Source organism: Ranitomeya imitator, chromosome 3 (genome assembly GCF_032444005.1).
Source record: "Ranitomeya imitator isolate aRanImi1 chromosome 3, aRanImi1.pri, whole genome shotgun sequence".
NCBI classification, from domain to species: Eukaryota; Metazoa; Chordata; class Amphibia; order Anura; family Dendrobatidae; genus Ranitomeya; species Ranitomeya imitator.
In genome coordinates this window covers 220,469,350-220,488,797 of record NC_091284.1, presented here as the reverse complement: position 1 = coordinate 220,488,797, position 19,448 = coordinate 220,469,350, and the positions used below count along the sequence as shown (strand labels likewise).

The 19,448-nt window shown below is 43.9% G+C and overlaps 1 protein-coding gene across 7 annotated transcripts in view; it reads right to left on the bottom strand.

The window, feature by feature from the left end:
• The window catches only part of NGF (nerve growth factor), a 180,064-nt gene that overhangs the window by 84,687 nt on the left and 75,929 nt on the right, over positions 1 to 19,448 (bottom strand). The gene's annotated exons all lie outside the window — the stretch shown is intronic.

Here is a 19,448-nt window from a genome sequence, read left to right as displayed (position 1 = left end):
CAAAAACAAAGGAAGCTTGTTTTTGCGGTGCACCGTGAATTCTGTTTTTTGCAGATAGCCGTTTTTTTTGTCCCTACTTCTTTCCTACTATTCTAATCCAGAAAAACAGCGATCCGCAAGATTTTTTCTGCCCGTTTTTGCGACAGAAGGGGAAAATTATGGCAATACGGCCCACAAAAAAGGCTCGCAAAAATGGGCCACTAAAATAATGGTAAGTGTAAATGCATTCTGTGTTTTTGCTCCTTTTTGGGTTTTATGGGTGCTAGAGATTTGCAAAAATAGTCATATGAAAACATTATGTTTACAGTCTGAATTTAGCATAGAATCTTCTTCCACTTTGTGAGAAAATTTTTATTATGATGGATCTTCTATAACTTCTTCATTTCTTTAGTAAATCTTTATCTCACCAAGGTTGCATGCCTCATTAATCATCCATTATCTTTTCATCATTGAAAATTACTGATGTCATGAGCAGAAGGATGACGTGGAAAGGATCAATTTTACAGAGGAATTTGTATCTGCATTTAGACTTTGCAATTTCATGTGGATTCTCTAGATTCCATTGAGATCTTTGCAAACAGCAATGATGAACACATTAAAACAAAACAATAATGCAACTATCAGTTTAGTCCTGATATCAGTTTAGTCCTTTAGATTTAAGATCATGCATGATAGAGGGAGTGGAACCAATAAGCATCAACACAACGCAATAGAAAAAGATCCCTCATTAAGTTGTATTGTCCCATTTGATCAATAAGATAAGTTGCCAATCTAAGTGATGCAATAAAAACAAATATAATATATCCATAATTTTACCCACAGATGCAAATATGTCCACTAATCATGGACATATCCATGGATTGTGGCAAACTCAGATTATATACAGTGGCATGTAAATCATTACACACAGTTATTGTTAACAGTTAAGCAAGTTGAAGATGAAATGATCGCTAAAAGGCTTAAAGTTAAAGATGATATTTCCTTTTACATTTTAAAAATTACAAAAAATAAAGTGGATTGGTGCAAAATTTTTACCACCCTTGGAAAATTGTGTGCTCAGATAATTTTGACCAAGGTTCCAGACCTTAATTAGCCTGTTAGTGTTATAGCTTGTTCACCATCATTGCTAAGAAAGACCAGGTGAAGCAAATTTCCCAGCTTTATTAAAACTCAGCCTCCTCTAACCTTGTACCAATAAACAGCAGCCACTGGTTCTTCTAAAAAGCTACCTAGCACTCTGAAAATTAAAATGGTGGAGGCTCACAAAGCAGAAAACTACAAAAGTATAGCAAAGCGTATTCAAGTTGTCCTTTCCTTAGTTCAAAATGTAATTAATAAATGGCAGTCAACAGGAACAGTGGAAGTCAAGATGCAAACATAACACCATCTGTTAAAAAGCTGATGTTGAAAAGAGGATGGCTTCTACAAATGGATACTGATGACCCAAAACACCTGTCAAAATCCACAATAGACTACCTCAAAAGGCACAAGCTGGAGGTTTTACAATGGCCCTCACAGTCCCCTGATCTGAACATTATTGAAAATTTGTGGCTAGACCTCAAAATAGCGTAGCATGCAAGACGACACCGCAATCTCACAGAACTGGAAGAATTTTCTAAGGAAGAATGGTTGAAATTCCCTCAAAAAAGAAATGAAAGCTATAATGCATTTACAAACTATAATACTTTCAAAAGGGTGTACTACTGGCTACTAATCAGGCAGGGTGCCCAAACGTCTGCATTGGTCCATTTTCCATTTTTGTCATTTTTACAAAGTGAAACATGAAAATATATATTTTTTCCCCAAAATACAAAGGAAATGTGTCATCTTTAATTTACGTCTTTTAGAGATCATTTAGTCTTCAACTTGCTAAACTGTTTACAATGACAGCAATTTTGATCAGGAGTGACCAGACATTTACAGGCCACTGTAGATATAGCATGGACAATATTGTACTTCCATTGTCATGTAAAGCCTTTTGACATAGAGATACTTCCTCCACCTGCAAAGCAGTATTTGTCACTTTGCTTTGACTTGCACCTCTTTAGTAATACAAAATATACATACAGCAGGGGTGAGGGGGTTGCTGTGATGTGATATACCAATGTTTTCTTTATAAGTTCATGTTTGATTGCATAGTATATGTCCCCGCCTGCTCAGGCCCCCAGCACTCGTCGCCCAGCGACGATAGGCGAGTATGATATTTTTTTTTTTTTATATATATGGCAGCAGCATATGGGGCATATATATAATGGAGCATCTTATGGGGGGCATATAATACAATGGTAGCACAGGATGGGAGCAGCACATGACAGAACGGGCGCAGGATGGCAGCAGCACATGACAGAACGGGCGCAGGATGGCAGCAGCACATGACAGAACGGGCGCAGGATGGGAGCAGCACATGACAGAACAGGGGCGCAGGATGGAAGCAGCACATGACAGAACGGGGGCGCAGGATGGGAACAGCACATGACAGAACGGGCGCACGATGGCAGCAGCACATGACAAAATGGGCGCAGGATGGGAGCAGCACATGACAGAACGGGGGCGCAGGATGGGAGCAGCACATGACAGAACGGGGCGCAGGATGGCAGCAGCACATGACAGAATGGGCGCAGGATGGGAGCAGCACATGACAGAACAGGGGCACAGGATGGGAGCAGCACATGAAAGAACGGGGGCACAGGATGGGAGCAGCACATGACAGAACGGGGGCACAGGATGGGAGCAGCACATGACAGGATGGGAGCAGCAAATGACAGAATGGAGGCGCAGGATGGGTGCAGAACATGTCAGAATGGAGGCGCAGGTTGGGAGCAGCACATGACAGAATGGGGGCGCAGGATGGGTTTAAGAACATCCTAAATAGGCAGTGTAAGCGGTTTATACCTTGTGGGAATAAAAGGACTAGAAATAGGAAAAACCCAATGTGGCTAAACAAAGAAGTAAGACAGGCAATTAACAGTAAAAAGAAAGCATTTGCACTACTAAAGCAGGATGGCACCATTGAAGCTCTAACAAACTATAGGGAGAAAAATACTTTATCTAAAAAACTAATTAAAGCTGCCAAAAAGGAAACAGAGAAGCACATTGCTAAGGAGAGTAAAACTAATCCCAAACTGTTCTTCAACTATATCAATAGTAAAAGAATAAAAACTGAAAATGTAGGCCCCTAAAAAATAGTGAGGAAAGAATGGTTGTAGATGACGAGGAAAAAGCTAACATATTAAACACCTTCTTCTCCACGGTATTCACGGTGGAAAATGAAATGCTAGGTGAAATCCCAAGAAACAATGAAAACCCTATATTAAGGGTCACCAATCTAACCCAAGAAGAGGTGCGAAACCGGCTAAATAAGATTAAAATAGATAAATCTCCGGGTCCGGATGGCATACACCCACGAGTACTAAGAGAACTAAGTAATGTAATAGATAAACCATTATTTCTTATTTTTAGGGACTCTATAGCGACAGGGTCTGTTCCGCAGGATTGGCACATAGCAAATGTGGTGCCAATATTCAAAAAGGGCTCTAAAAGTGAACCTGGAAATTATAGGCCAGTAAGTCTAACCTCTATTGTTGGTAAAATATTTGAAGGGTTTCTGAGGGATGTTATTCTGGATTATCTCAATGAGAATAACTGTTTAACTCCATATCAGCATGGGTTTATGAGAAATCGCTCCTGTCAAACCAATCTAATCAGTTTTTATGAAGAGGTAAGCTATAGGCTGGACCACGGTGAGTCATTGGACGTGGTATATCTCGATTTTTCCGAAGCGTTTGATACCGTGCCGCACAAGAGGTTGGTACACAAAATGAGAATGCTTGGTCTGGGGGAAATTGTGTGTAAATGGGTTAGTAACTGGCTTAGTGATAGAAAGCAGAGGGTGGTTATAAATGGTATAGTCTCTAACTGGGTCGCTGTGACCAGTGGGGTACCGCAGGGGTCAGTATTGGGACCTGTTCTCTTCAACATATTCATTAATGATCTGGTAGAAGGTTTACACAGTAAAATATCGATATTTGCAGATGATACAAAACTATGTAAAGCAGTTAATACAAGAGAAGATAGTATTCTGCTACAGATGGATCTGGATAAGTTGGAAACTTGGGCTGAAAGGTGGCAGATGAGGTTTAACAATGATAAATGTTAGGTTATACACATGGGAAGAAGGAATCAATGTCACCATTACACACTGAATGGGAAACCACTGGGTAAATCTGACAGGGAGAAGGACTTGGGGATCCTAGTTAATGATAAACTTACCTGGAGCAGCCAGTGCCAGGCAGCAGCTGCCAAGGCAAACAGGATCATGGGGTGCATTAAAAGAGGTCTGGATACACATGATGAGAGCATTATACTGCCTCTGTACAAATCCCTAGTTAGACCGCACATGGAGTACTGTGTCCAGTTTTGGGCACCGGTGCTCAGGAAGGATATAATGGAACTAGAGAGAGTACAAAGGAGGGCAACAAAATTAATAAAGGGGATGGGAGAACTACAATACCCAGATAGATTAGCGAAATTAGGATTATTTAGTCTAGAAAAAAGACGACTGAGGGGCGATCTAATAACCATGTATAAGTATATAAGGGGACAATACAAATATCTCGCTGAGGATCTGTTTATACCAAGGAAGGTGACGGGCACAAGGGGGCATTCTTTGCGTCTGGAGGAGAGAAGGTTTTTCCACCAACATAGAAGAGGATTCTTTACTGTTAGGGCAGTGAGAATCTGGAATTGCTTGCCTGAGGAGGTGGTGATGGCGAACTCAGTCAAGGGGTTCAAGAGAGGCCTGGATGTCTTCCTGGAGCAGAACAATATTGTATCATACAATTAGGTTCTGTAGAAGGACGTAGATCTGGGGATTTATTATGATGGAATATAGGCTGAACTGGATGGACAAATGTCTTTTTTCGGCCTTACTAACTATGTTACTATGTATGGAATCACTGCGTTGAGAAACACGTGATGGTGTCTCCGCAGTGTTGGATGTTTTGGTCTCCCCGAGGCCAATCATCTGTGCCTTTATAGCCTTTTTACTAGGCACTGCTCCTAATAGCCAGATTCCTACTCCACACTGATGAGGGGCAAAAACCCCGAAACAGCTGTCTGTGGATGGATACCATGCTTGGCATAGGTGGCTTTCCTTCATAGGATGCTGCCCTTCCCGTGGTTGTTCCTTCCCGGGGAAAGGCCTGGCTATTCACTACTTGCGTCGAGAAACACGTGATGGTGTCTCCGCAGCTTCTTTACATGCATCTGCATATTTCCCATAAGGGATGGGGGCAGTGTTCTGGAATCACTGCGTTGAGAAACACGTGATGGTGTCTCCGCAGTGTTGGATGTTTTGGTCTCCCCGAGGCCAATCATCTGTGCCTTTATAGCCTTTTTACTAGGCACTGTTCCTAATAGCCAGATTCCTACTCCACACTGATGAGGGGCAAAAACCCCGAAACAGCTGTCTGTGGATGGATACCATGCTTGGCATAGGTGGCTTTCCTTCATAGGATGCTGCCCTTCCCTTGGTTGTTCCTTCCCGGGGAAAGGCCTGGCTATTCACTGCTTGCATCGAGAAACACGTGATGGTGTCTCCGCAGCTTCTTTACATGCATCTGCATATTTCCCATAAGGGATGGGGGCAGTGTTCTGGAATCACTGCGTTGAGAAACACGTGATGGTGTCTCCGCAGTGTTGGATGTTTTGGTCTCCCCGAGGCCAATCATCTGTGCCTTTATATGTTACTATGTATGTTACTATGTTAACACATGACAGAATGGGGGCGCAAGATGGGTGCAGAACATGTCAGAATGGAGGCGCAGGATGGGTGCAGAACATGTCAGAATGGGGGCGCAGGATGGGAGCAGCACATGTCACAATGGGGGCGCAGGATGGAAGCAGCACATGACAGAATGGGGGCGCAGGATGGGTGCAACACATGACAGAATGGGGGCGCAGGATGGGTGCAACACATGACAGAATGGAGGCGCAGGATGGGTGCAACACATGACAGAATGGGGGGCACAAGATGGGTGCAACACATGGCAGGATGGGGGCGCAGGATGGGTGCAGCACATGACAGGATGGGGACGCAGGATGGAGCAGCACATGTTAGAATGGGGGTGCAGGATCGGAGCAGCACATGTAAGAATGGGGGTGCAGGATGGGTGCAGCACATGTCAGGATGGGGGCGCAGGATGGGTGCAGCACATGACAGGATGGGGACGCAGGATGGAGCAGCACATGTCAGAATGGGGGTGCAGGATGGGAGCAGCACATGTCAGAATGGGGGTGCAGGATGGGTGCAGCACATGTCAGGATGGAGACGCAGGATGGAGCAGCTCATGACAGGATTGGGACGCAGGATGGAGCAGCACATACCAGGATGGAGACCATATACCAATATAGATGCTAGCCACATGGGCGTAGAACGGGTTCAATAGCTAGTATATATATATACTGCTCAAAACAAATAAAGGGAACACTTAAACAACACAATGTAACTCCAATTAAATCATACTTCTGTGAAATCGACCTGTCCAATTATGAAGCAACACTGATTGTAAATAAATTTCTCCTGCTGTTGTGCAACTGGAACAGATGACAGGTAGAAATGATAAGCAATTAGCAAGACAACTCCAATAAAGGAGTGGTTCTGCAGGTGTTGATTACAGATCACTGCTCTGTTCTGATCCTTTTACGCTGTTTTGGTCACTTTTGCATTTTGTCATTGCTCTTACTTCTAGAAGTATAGCACCATGATGCTGGGTTTACAACATACAAAAGATGCTCAGATAGTGCAGCTTATGCAGGATGGCATATCAATGCAAGCTGTGGCAAGAATGGTTGCTGTGTCTGTCAGCTCAGTGTTGAGAGCATGGGGCAGATACCAGGAGACAGGCCAGTTCACCAAGTGATGTGGAGGGGGCCGTAGGAGAGCAACAACCTAGCAGGAAGACCACTAGCTCATATTTTGTGCAAGGAGGAACAGGAGAAGCAGTGCCACAGCCCTGGAAAATAACTTCCAGCAGGCCACTAACATCCATGTGTCTGCTCAAACTGTCATAATACAGACTCCATGAGGGTGGTATGAGGGCCTGACGTCCAGAAGTGGGTGTTGTGCCAACAGCGCAACACCATGCAGGGCGATTGTTATTTGCCAGAGAGAACCAAGATTGGCTGATTTGACATTGGTGTAATGTGCTCTTCACAGATTAAATCAGGTTCACACTGAACACATGTGACAGATGTGGACAACGTTCGGTTGCAACATCCTCCAGCATGACCGGTTTGACAGTGGGTCAGCAATTGTGTGGGGATGTATTTCTTTGGAGGGCCGCACAGCACTTTATGTGCTAGCCAGAGGTACCCTGACTGCCATTAGATACTGGGATGAGATCATCAGACCCATTGTAAAACCATATGAATGTACACTTGTCCTTGGGTTTCTTTTGATGCATGACAATGCTAGGCCTCATATGGTTGAAGTGTGTAAGCAGATCCTGTATGATGAAAACTTTGATGCTGTGGACTGGCCTGCCTGTTCCCCAGAAAGGGAATCCAACTGAGAGCATCTGGGACATCACGTCTCGTTCCATCCACCAACGCCATGATGCACCACAAACTGTCCAGGAGTTGATTGATGTTTTAATCCAGGTCTGAGAAGAGATCCCTCAGGAGAACATCAGCTGCTTCATCAGATTCATGCACTGGTTTGGTAGGGAGGTCATACAGGCACGTTGAGGCCATACACACTACTGAGCATCATTTCCTTGTCTTGAGGCTGTTCCACTGAAGTTGGTTTAGCCTGTAATTTGATTTTCCACTTTGATTTTGTGTATCATTCCAAATCCAGACCTCCATGGGATATTCATTTTGATTTACATAGATTATTTTTAAGTTTTATCATTCTCAATGCATTCCACTAAGTAGTGAATAAAGACTTGCAACTGGAATATTTCATTCAGTGATATCTAGGATGTGATACCCAAAACAAACAAGTGAATCACAGAGCAAAATATAATAAAATGTAATATCTTTATTAATACAAATAATAACTATAAAACCAAATAACAAAACAAGAATCAGCAGGGTAAGTGACACCAATGTGCTATGCTCAATAATGTCCAATACAAATGTAAGGGGGTATACATATAATATACATTCAAAACAGATAATCCAGAGAAAGGTGATTGGAGACAAAATTAGAAAAGTACACAGTGGTTATATGTGGCGGCCTGAATTGAAATGCACAATGCGCAATCATCTATATATATAATTGCCTAAGGGTTTTTCCGTCTGTCTGTCTGTCTGTCTGTCTGTCCTGGAAATCCCGGCTCTCTGATTGGTCGAGGCCGCCAGGCTTCGACCAATCAGAGACCGGCACAGCATCGACGTAGAAATCCCGCGTCTCTGATTGGTCAGCAACGGGCACAGCGACAATGATGTCATAAAGGACGTAGAAATCCCGCGTCTGATTGGTCGAGGCCGCCAGGCCTCGACCAATCAGCAACGGGCACAGCGACGATGATGTCATAAAGGACGTAGACATCTCACGTTTCTGATTCAGCGACGGGCACAGTATCGACGTAGATGTCATAATGGTTGCCATGGCGACGATGATGTCATAAAGGTTGCCTCGACCAATCAGCGACGGGCACAGTGTGCCTCGAATTCTGGAATCATCATTGTCCATATATTACAGGGACATGCATATTCTAGAATACCCGATGCGTTAGAATCGGGCCACAATCTAGTTAGTAATAAGCGTCAATCAGTGTGTCTGTACTATACAGAGCCCAACCATGCGTGTCCACAAAGTACATAGTATAAACAAATAAACAAAAGTCCCCAACACCGACCATGGGTATATAGGTAAATGATAGACAATAAAAAGGAGATACCGACCTAGATGCAGAACATAGAAGAGGCCCCGTTGCGCATTTCGCTACCAATGCTTCCATGGGGGCCCCTAATTTACTAATTAACTTATTGCTAATGACTGCGCATTGTGCATTTCAATTCAGGCCGCCACATATAACCACTGTGTACTTTTCTAATTTTGTCTCTTTATTTGTATTAATAAAGATATTACATTTTATTATATTTTGCTCTGTGATTCACTTTTTTGTTTTGTGCATTATATTGTATACTAGATTGTGGCCCGATTCTAACGCATCGGGTATTCTAGAATATGCATGTCCCCGTAGTATATGGACAATGATGATTCCAGAATTTGTGGCAGACTGTGCCCATCGCTGATTGGTCGAGGCAACCTTTATGACATCATCATCGCCATGGCAACCATTATTTCATCTACGTCGATACTGTGCCCATCGCTGATTGGTCGAGGTGAATTCGCGGCAGACTGTGCCCGTCGCTGATTGGTCGAGGCAACCTTTATGACATCGTCGCCATTGGTGGCCTCAACCAATCAGAGACGCGGGATTTCCAGGACAGACAGACAGACAGAAAAACCCTTAGACAATTATATATAGATAATGTGATAGAGCTATATACTGTTTTTGGCCATTGTCTGGTAAATATCTAGGATGTGGTATTTTAGTATTTTTCTCTAACGCCCATGATGGCACCATGGAGAGAATTGCAGAGATTGTACATTTAGGGAGGGACAACCGCTTCCAGAAACCTTTAACTGAAGGTAAGGTCCAAAGAGGAGATAAGGTCCAATCTATAGTGCTTATAGAATGTAGATGGTAAAGACCAGGTAGCAGCTCTACATATCTGATCAATCGAAGCTCCAGCCTTCTCCGCCAAAGCGGTTGCTACTGCTCTCATTGAGTGCGCTTTGATATTTCCCGGGACGGGTATCCCACTTGATGAGTATAACAGGCCGATGGCATCCATGATCCATCTTGGCAGAGTGCCCTTGGAGGCTTTCTTCCCCTTCCGGGGACCCTGAAATCATACAAAAAGAGAGCCATCCTCCCTACTCTCTCTGGTGGCTTCTATGTAATGCATCAAGCATCTCCTAACATCCAATGTGTGTAAGGACTCTTCCTCCTTGTTTTTGTGGTTAGGACAAAAGGAGGGGAGAGATATCTCTTGTGTCCTATGGAATCGGGATGCTACTTTTGGGAGGCAGGCTGGGTCTGTTTGAAAAACAACTCTATCATCCAGGAATTGAGTAAAAGAGGGGGTAGCAGATAGAGCCTGTATGTTGCTAACTCTACGTGTAGAGGTGAGAGCGACCAGTAAAGATATTTTGAGGGATAAAATTTTTAATGGCACATCCACCAAGGGTTCCAGTGGATTTTTAGTCATGGCTTTAAGGACTAAATTTAAATCCCACTGAGGGTTGTTTTGCACGGGAAGAGGTCTTGATCTCCCAGCTGCTCTGATGAACCTTGAAACCCACCGATTTCCCGCCAAATCATAGTTGAATAGAGCCCCCAATGCTGCTATATGGACTTTTAGGGTATTTGTGGCAAGACCAATTTCTAACCCTTTGTGTAGGAATTCTATTATGGCAATAAGAGGGACTCCCTCGACTATTTTGGCGCCTGAGGATGGCAGGAATTTTTTCCATATTTTCCCATACTGTCTGGTCGTAATTGGATTTCTACTTTGTAGAAGGGTAGATACCAGCCCCGGAGAAAACCCCCTATTTTCTAATAGCTTCCTCTCAAATGCCAGGCTGTCAAGTGTAAACTTGCAACCTGTGGATGTTGAACTGGACAGTGGGAGAGGAGGTTTGGGAGGTCCGGGTGTTCCCAGGGATCGGAGATAGACATCCTCATCATCCAAGAAAACCACGCCCTCTTCGGCCAGAACAGAGCTATTAAGATTATACGAGCCCTGTCCTCCCGAAACTTCCTCAGAACTGTTGGAAATAGAGCAATTGGGGGAAAGGCATATGCTAGTTGATGGTGCCAAGGAATCAAACACATCTAGTGATACGTGGCTCCCCAATGGTGTTATGGAGCAAAAGGTGTCTACCTTTTTGGTTAGGTTGTTCACAAAGAGGTCTATGCTTGGTACACCCCACCTTTGCGAGATCTGGATGAACACTGCCTGGTTCAATTCCCATTCCCCTTCTTTTAGATGGAAACAACTCAGAAAATCCACTCTGTAATTGTCTACCCCCTTTATATGAAGGCCTGACAGAGACTGAAGATTGCCTTTGGCTATGTGGAAGATTGATTTGGTTACTTCCATCAGACTCTGAGAGTGGGTACCCCCTGGTGATTCAGGTATGCTACCACTACTCTGTTGTCTTCAAAGGGAGATTTGTAGTTAAAATTCTGCGCTGCCGCTAAGATGAATTTCAGGAGAGTATAGTTGGTATTTCCTGATGAAGGGGACATGAGACCCCTGAAACGCGTTGAATAAAACCACTGTGAATCGACTATACTCTCCTGAAATACATCTTAGCGGCAGCGCAGAATTTTAACTACAAATCTCCCTTTGAAGACATTATTTTCTCTGGTCGGTGAAGACCTGTGGATCTGCAGCAGCCACTATATATATGCTCCAATCTCATCCTAACCAGGTGAGCAAATTTGGTCTCCTCTGTGTAACGTGGATAAGACCCTATTGCGCTCTTTGTCTTCCCATTGTTTTGCAATAGTTACCACTACTATGTTGTCTGACATAACTCTGACATGGTGGGAGTGAAGGGGATCTAGGAAATCTAAGAGTGCAAACTTGACTGCCAGCAGTTCCTTCATGTTGGAAGATACCTTCTCCAGGCTCGGTGGCCAAGTCCTTTGAGCTAATAGGTCTTTCAGATGTGCCCCCCACCCACTGGGGCTCGCGTCTGTAGTTACTACTTTTGAGACTGGGGTTACCCAGGGGACTCCTTGAGAAAGATGGTTTTGCGACGTCCACCAATCTAGTGAGAATTGTGTTTGGAGATAAACTGAACCGACCTTCTAAATTCTCTTCTAGAGAGACTTCTTCTGACAAAATTTGCCATTGAAGGTCCCTCGAATGTAGCTGAGCCCATTGGACTGCAGGGATGCAAGCCGTCATGGATCCCAAGAGGAACATAGCTTGGCGAAGAGCTATGGAGGGGAAATCCCTTATTCTGGACACTAGGCCCACCATCTTTTGCACTTTTTCTGATGGAAGGCGGCATTCCTGTCTTACAGAGTATAAAATAATACCCAGATATTCCTGGATTTGGCATGGCAAAAATCTGGATTTTGATAAGTTCACTAACCAGCCCAGGCTTTTTAAGGAGCTCATGATTCTTTCTAGCTGGCTTTTGCAATGTTGGAGAGTTGCTGATTACCAGGAAGTCGTCGAGGTATGGCACTATCAGGGTGTCTTGTTCCCTCAGGTGGGCCATTACCTCTGTAACTAGTTTGGTGAAGACTCGCGGAGCTATGGCTAGTCCGAAGTGAGGAGCTGAGAATTGCAAATGACATGTCACCCCTCTTATGAGGACTGCTATCCTGAGGAATTTTTGGTGGTCTTTGTGGATAGGGACGTGATAATAAGCGTCCTTCGGGTCCAGGACTGCCATAAAACAAAGTGGAAACAGCATTTTTATTACAGGAACAGAGGGGAGTAATATCCCTTCCCTCTTTTTTTTTGGGCTGGGAACTTCCAGGAGAACCCCCTTGCCTACTAACCCCTTAATTTCTTGCTCAAATGCTAGTTGTTCTTCTCCTGATGATCTCAGGGATTTCATAATGAAGGAGGGACGAGGAAGTTTGTGAAATCCTAACGTTCATTGGGTGGGTTTTTTGTTGTCAGTGGGGCTCTTATTGAACATACATCCCTTGTTCTTGTTTTTCCACTTATCTTGATTTTTCCCAGGCTTCCTTCTGAAGAACCTCTTGCTCCAAAAGGGCCTCCTGTAGGAAGGAAAACCAAGGGAGGGAATGATTTCTTTTTATCCCCTACCTTCTCTAACGTGTCGTCTAAAGTGGGTCCGAATAAGAATTCTCCTTCACAGGGGATGGTACACAACTTAGATTTTGTTTGGAGATCCCCTGGCCAACACTTTAGCCAAAGGGCTTACCTGACCGCGATAGAAAAAGTAGCTGACCTAGCAGACTCATAGAATCAGCGGAGGCATCCGCTAAGAAAGCGGCAGCTCCTCGCATTACCGGTAAGGTAAGATGACTTGTTTTTAAGCTGGATTTCTAATTGGTCTAACCAGACCATTAGGGAACGGGATGTGCATGCGGCGGCAACCGCCGGTTTTAGCCCTCCCCCGACTGCCTCCACTTTTGAGGAAAGCATCTGCCTTTTTGTCCATGGGATCTTTCAGGACCCCCATGTCCTCGAATGGAAGGGCATATGTTTTAGATGCCTTAGTGATGGCAACATCTAGTTTAGGGGCTTTTTCCCAGAAGAAGCAAGATTCGTCATCAAATGGGTATTTTCTTTTTGGCGTAAGTAATGCCTTTTTTTATAGGCTTTTTCCACTCCTTTTTAATCAATGCTAGAATTCTCTCGTTAAGAGTAAAGGCCCTCTTCTTTTTTTGCTCGAGACCCTCAAACATAATGTCCTGTACCGATCTTTTTGGGTGAGGGTCCATTAGCCCCATAGTACTCCCAACTGCTTTAACAAGGATGTCCGTCTCTTCTAGAGGAAAACAGCTATGACCCCCAGAGGATGAAGATGAAGCATTAGATGAATCCGAGTCCACCTTTTCACTATCTGTATCACTGGACTCAGGAGTTGGGGATCTGTGCCTGGTCTTTCTTTGCTTTTTTCCCCCCTTTTAGGGATTTAAAAGTATCTTCCACCTGATTTTTTTATCAGGGTTTTGAGGTCTGCTGCGAAACTGGGAAGCCCTTCTGACACTGTCTGTTGTATGCATGCGCTACAAAGCCTCTTCTCCCAAGTAGAAGGAAGATCCTCTCTACAGAGAGCGCATACTTTATGCTTAGTTTTGCCTGAGCTTTTCTTCCCCTATAGTAAGAAGAGACAAACATATATATCCTTACTATCACTGACTTTCACGGAGATCACTTACCACCTTATGGACCCATTCTGATCCCGCTTGTGAGCAGATGAACAACGCTGTCCACAAGATGGCACCACGCATAATCGTGCATGTATGCTGGTTCCCGGAACTCCCGGGGCTTCAGCCGGCAGAATGACGCTTGGGGGAAGCAGTGCGCTAATCCCCCATCCACAGAGGGACCCCACTTGGATGCTGCTGCTTCCTACCTGGAGAGGTGGCCGTGATCTCCTTGCCACCTCTCCTCGCACACCCTAGAGGCCCACTAGCCCCAGCAGTGGCGTCTCAGATCACCACACCAGCCGATGCAGGGGGACTCCCGCTGTCTGAATTGGAATGATTGGCCCCGGACTCCCACAACGACGTTCGCCTTCTGTAGGTAAGGCTTCTGTGGGTCTCCCATCAAGGACAGAAAACCAACTGATGCGGGAGAGAGGTACCACCTTTTTATCTGTAGGTTTCCTGTCCTTGGTGGGCAGATCCCCTCTCTCCATGGTGCCGTCATGGGCATCAGAGAAATTAAGTTGGAGGTATTAGGCTAGCCTTATGGTGATATGAGTGAATACATCATATTCGTCACCTCGCCATGATGCTAAAAATATATCTCCCATGAATATTGGATCAATAAAAACCCACAGTTCATCACTGACCACTGTCTCCAGGATGTCAGAGATCACTCCTTTGAAGAGATCAAGCTCATGCTCGGGAATTGTTTTTCTCCATCTTTATGAATCCTAGACTTGGTGGCTGGCTCTCAGCAGATTCCCTGTTGTTATTACCTATTCACAGCAGAAGGTCTTAATTTTATGGAGGTTGAAGTGTCAGCTATTTCTCACTTACACAGTTATGATTATTGCCATATATTCAATGTGAGGTGAGAGGAAGTTAGACTCCATTTTGGATTTATTAATGCAGGCCCTATAGATTATCCAGAGATCTCCCTTCCGCAGCAGGGTTGAGGCCCCCACCCTTGGGTAAGTGCGCAATTCTTAAAAGAATAGAACTTTATCATATGGCCACAGATTTAGAGGCCATAGTTAAATGATGGCAAGGAGGAGCAGAGCCGAGATCCCTTGCTGTCTTTTGTGCAAGGCGGCCAACATCAATGAAAGCTCTAGACACTTGGGCACCGACAGATAGAGATGAACTATGAGAGTACCGTGCATCCCAGGGTTAAGTCCAATATTCCAGCAAAACACTTGGAGCCCTCTGCATGCACCCCTGTATCTCATCTTTCTCAAATGGTCCCAGATACTGAGCTATCGAGACTGGCTCTCCAGAACCACTTAGCTGACCCAAGTTTGGACTCTCCATATCGGTCCAGCCCCAGTGAAACCATTGAGACATCAGTCGTCCGGTTTGGACCTCCCACTAGGAAGTTATGACCCATCCAAGATACTTGGACTTATTTCAGCTAGGAGGTCAAGGGAGGATAATTCAGTCCAACCCAGAGGGACGGTGGCGAATATTGGAGGGGGCGACCTAGGGGGTTAAAAGCTAGCTACATACATTTAGCCATTGTCATTGTTCTGCCATGGAAGCCTCATCACGTCACGCGTGAAGATAGACCACAAACTAAGAAGATGTCTGTGGATATGATAGCTTCCCTTCATCCTCAAGTTATACGGAATGGTAATGTGACACATACAGCTAACTGCAATCCAAACCTGTACCCTACTTTTATCTGTACTTCTCGTTGTAATACCTGTATATTATTCTGTATATATTTGTAGTATCTAGTGTGCCTTTTGGCAATTAAAATATCAATTCATTTTGTGCTGCTCTTTTATCTCGAAACCCGATTCCCCACATCCTTGTGTCCAGCTAGTACTTATACGCTACCTGGGGTTGGTTTCTGACCCGATATAAGCTTGCTAATGGACCGGGCTTACATCTAATGAGGAACTTGTGGCAGCATACCGTCCTGGTGTTTTGGGGGATCGGAGGTTTATATGTATATTCCTGGCCTGGGACTGGTGATTTATATACCGCCCTCACTGCAAAGTGCCCAGATAACCAGTACGTGACAGGGCAGCGTCTCTGGCGACTACTTATTCTAGGTGCAGTTCCCTGACTGACCTAAGGGTAAGGGAGGCACCACAGAGCTGTGACTATGTAAGCTCCATCACAGATTGGTGACGGCGGGGTGATATCTGTATCCCCGGCTCTCCTCTCACATGTTTTCCTTACATGAGGTTAATATGTCCCCTCTCCTGAGAAGTACTTATGGATTTTACCATTTTTCTCTATGACACCTAGTGTCACAGCAGAACAGATCGGTGTGCTTGACCATTACATATGCCAATAAAGTGGCAACTCTTTGAAACTTTCAAAGAAAGAAAAAGCAAGGTCTGAACAGAGTAGAAACAGAAACCTATGAGTGAAGCCACAGGAGTATGGATGATTTATGGTTTTACAAAATAAATAGGTCTAAACTCACAAAATCTATCAGTCCCATAATTTGAAATTTATTTAGAATACAACATGGTGGATGATGTAAATCATTCAGCTGCGGCACTGAAACTAAATCTCCGAGCGCTTACAAATACTCAGAGGACACCCGAGCATGCTTGGGAAATCTCGAGTACCGAGTATATTCGCTCATCACTAGTGCTTAGTGTTCCAGTCACACTGTGTGGCGAAAACACAGCATGTCCAGGCAATCGCTCGCAGTCTGTTCTGTCATTGCTCACTAGCAGCAGTTGATCATCTTTGCACGGTGGACCACGGGTTGCGATTGCACTTTATTTATTTTTATTTAGTGCAATCTGCCAACCCTAACAGTGGCTCAGTGGTTAGCACTGCAGTCGTGCAGCGCTGGGGTCCTGGGTTGAAATCCCACCAAGGACAACATCTGCAAGGAGTTTGTATGTTCTCCCTATGTTTGCATGGGTTTCATTCAGGTACTCCAGTTTCCTCCCACACTCCAAAGACATTCTGATGGGGAATTTAGATTGTGAGCCCCATTGGTGACAGTGATGATAATGTATGTAAAGTGCTGTTGAATAAGATAGCAAAGCATAATAAATAAATGGGTCCATTTTTTTGTGTACTCGCACTTTAAGAGAATGAGAGTACAGAGCTTGGTGAATCGCTTCAGGAAAACTTTTGAAGACATCTTCATATAAAAACATTTAGGGAAATGTTTCTACAGTGAAAGCCAAAAGTTCTTAGCTTGTAAAGCCAAACTGCAATCAATGTTTCTGCAGCAGCCAAAGTGTTTTTTTTTTTGTAAATGCATCTCCTACACAGCAGGTGCCAAAAAAATGTACAGCCTTTTGCCACAATGTTAAACCTTCAATATTTGACACGCATAGAAAGATGTACTGGAACAACAGACAACACAATAATCAAGTGCTGCAGGTCACATTGGTAAGGACTAGTAAAAACACAACTGTCAGTGCTGTCCATATACTAATGTATGACAGCCTTGGCTCAGGCATATTTGTATAGACTCATCAAACACTATATAGGGCTTATGTTTACCATATAGAATAGTGCATATACTTTATCTGTACTGCCATTGTGAGAGTTAATTTTTTTATTGCTGTATCAAACACAACCACTCCGAAATTCTGTCCGGTGCAGAAGGCATTGTATGTGAATGTATTATAATATAACAAGTAATCTGTCTGGTCAAACAAGTGTTTGAGCAATTGGGAGGTTTCCCAAACCATTCTTTATTACGTTTCCATGGCTTGTCACAGCATGTTACCGCATAGTGATATACAGAGATTTTTGGATAGGTGCGAGGCATCACTTTGTTGTGCATTGTTATTATAGTACTATTATATGCGCTCAATTTTCCAGTAATTATACAGAAATACCAGTGGTGCTTCATTAATTTATTGCAAATAGGTTTAAAACCGATCCTGACAACTTGGTATAGAAAAAAGAAAAAGAAAATTACTAGTGGTATCTATTACAGTTTAAAGGTCTGCAGCTTAGTACGCCGTCTAAACTTCTAAATCTTTACTAACTCAACATCGTTTACGTAATTGAAGTATTAGAAATGCTTACCTACACTTGATAGAATATTCTGGGTATAGAAATGTGGATTGATAAGCCCGACTAATCTACCAGTCTCCACGCTAATCCCCAGCCTCTCCCCTATGCCAAGCCCTTCACTGGCTTCCTATCACCCAGAGACTCCAGTTCAAAACCCTTACAGTGACATACAAAGCCATCCACAACCTGTCTCCTCCATACATCTCCCAGTACTTACCTACACGCAACCTCCGATCCTCTCAAGATCTCCTTCTCTACTCCCCTCTCATCTCTTCTTCCCACAACTGCATCCAAGACTTCTCCCGTGCTTCCCCCATACTCTTGAACTCTCTACCACAACACATCAGACTCTCGCCTACCGTAGAAACCTTAAAAAAGAACCCGAAGACTCACCTCTTCCGACAAATAGTAACAAAACCCAGCACTCAACTTAAGTGCTGGGTTTTGTTACTATTTGTCCAATGGTTTGGGAACCTACCCATGCACCACTTTAAGGTTGTGCACACGTTGACCTTTCACTCACCTCTTCCGACAAGCCTACAACCTGCAGTGATCCTCAACCTACCGAACTGCCGCACAACCAGCTCTACCCTCTCCTAGTGTATGCTCACCCATCCCCTGCAGACTGTGATCCCTCGCGGGCAGGGTCCTCCCTCCTTATGTACCTGTGTGCCTTGTTTTTTGCTCATGTTTAATGTATTTGTCTATATTTGCCCCTTTTCACATGCAAAGCATCATGGAATAAATCGCGCTATAAAAATGTACAATACTAATAAATAATAATAACTACCTAGCTTCCTGTCTGGATGGCCATCAATATTTTTGCCCTATTAACTGCATGTGGTTTGATGAGGGTAAGGTCCTGAGAGTCTCACCAATCATTCAGCTCAGGAGTATGGATACAATAGAAAATACAGGCCTATTATTTTTTGTATAAACAGTGGGGTCTTAAATGATGGACCTCCAACGATCTTTGAGTGGTATCATACTGGAAAAAAAAAGCTTGGCGAAAGGCTAAATTTATAGACAAGAACTATCTGCAGTTTTGAAAAGAAGGTTTTCTAATAAAATAAGAAACTAGGGTAACATTTTAGGTAGGATGATATCAAGCGCCAAATTGTTGATCAAATATAATAAGGTTTTCATGGAGTTTATAAACTGATCCTTATAATAGGTCATCAACATCAAAGCTCTTGGATTCTGACTCCCAGCATCCCCATTGATCAGTTGATTAAAGGGTCCACAGCTCATCAGAACTGGCAATGCTTTGCACACTTTATATTGGCTGAGAATGGTACCGCCACAGTCCTTCAAGTGCCAGTTCATCTGTGCTAGAAAAATTTCAATCATCTGATCATGGGAGTGTTGGGAGTCAGATCTTCACTAGTGATGAGCGAATGGCATTGTTGCTCCAGTCTCCCCCTGCATGCTCGGGTGATCTCCAAGTATTTGTTAGTGTTCGGAGATTTCGTTTTCGTCGATGCAGCTGCATGA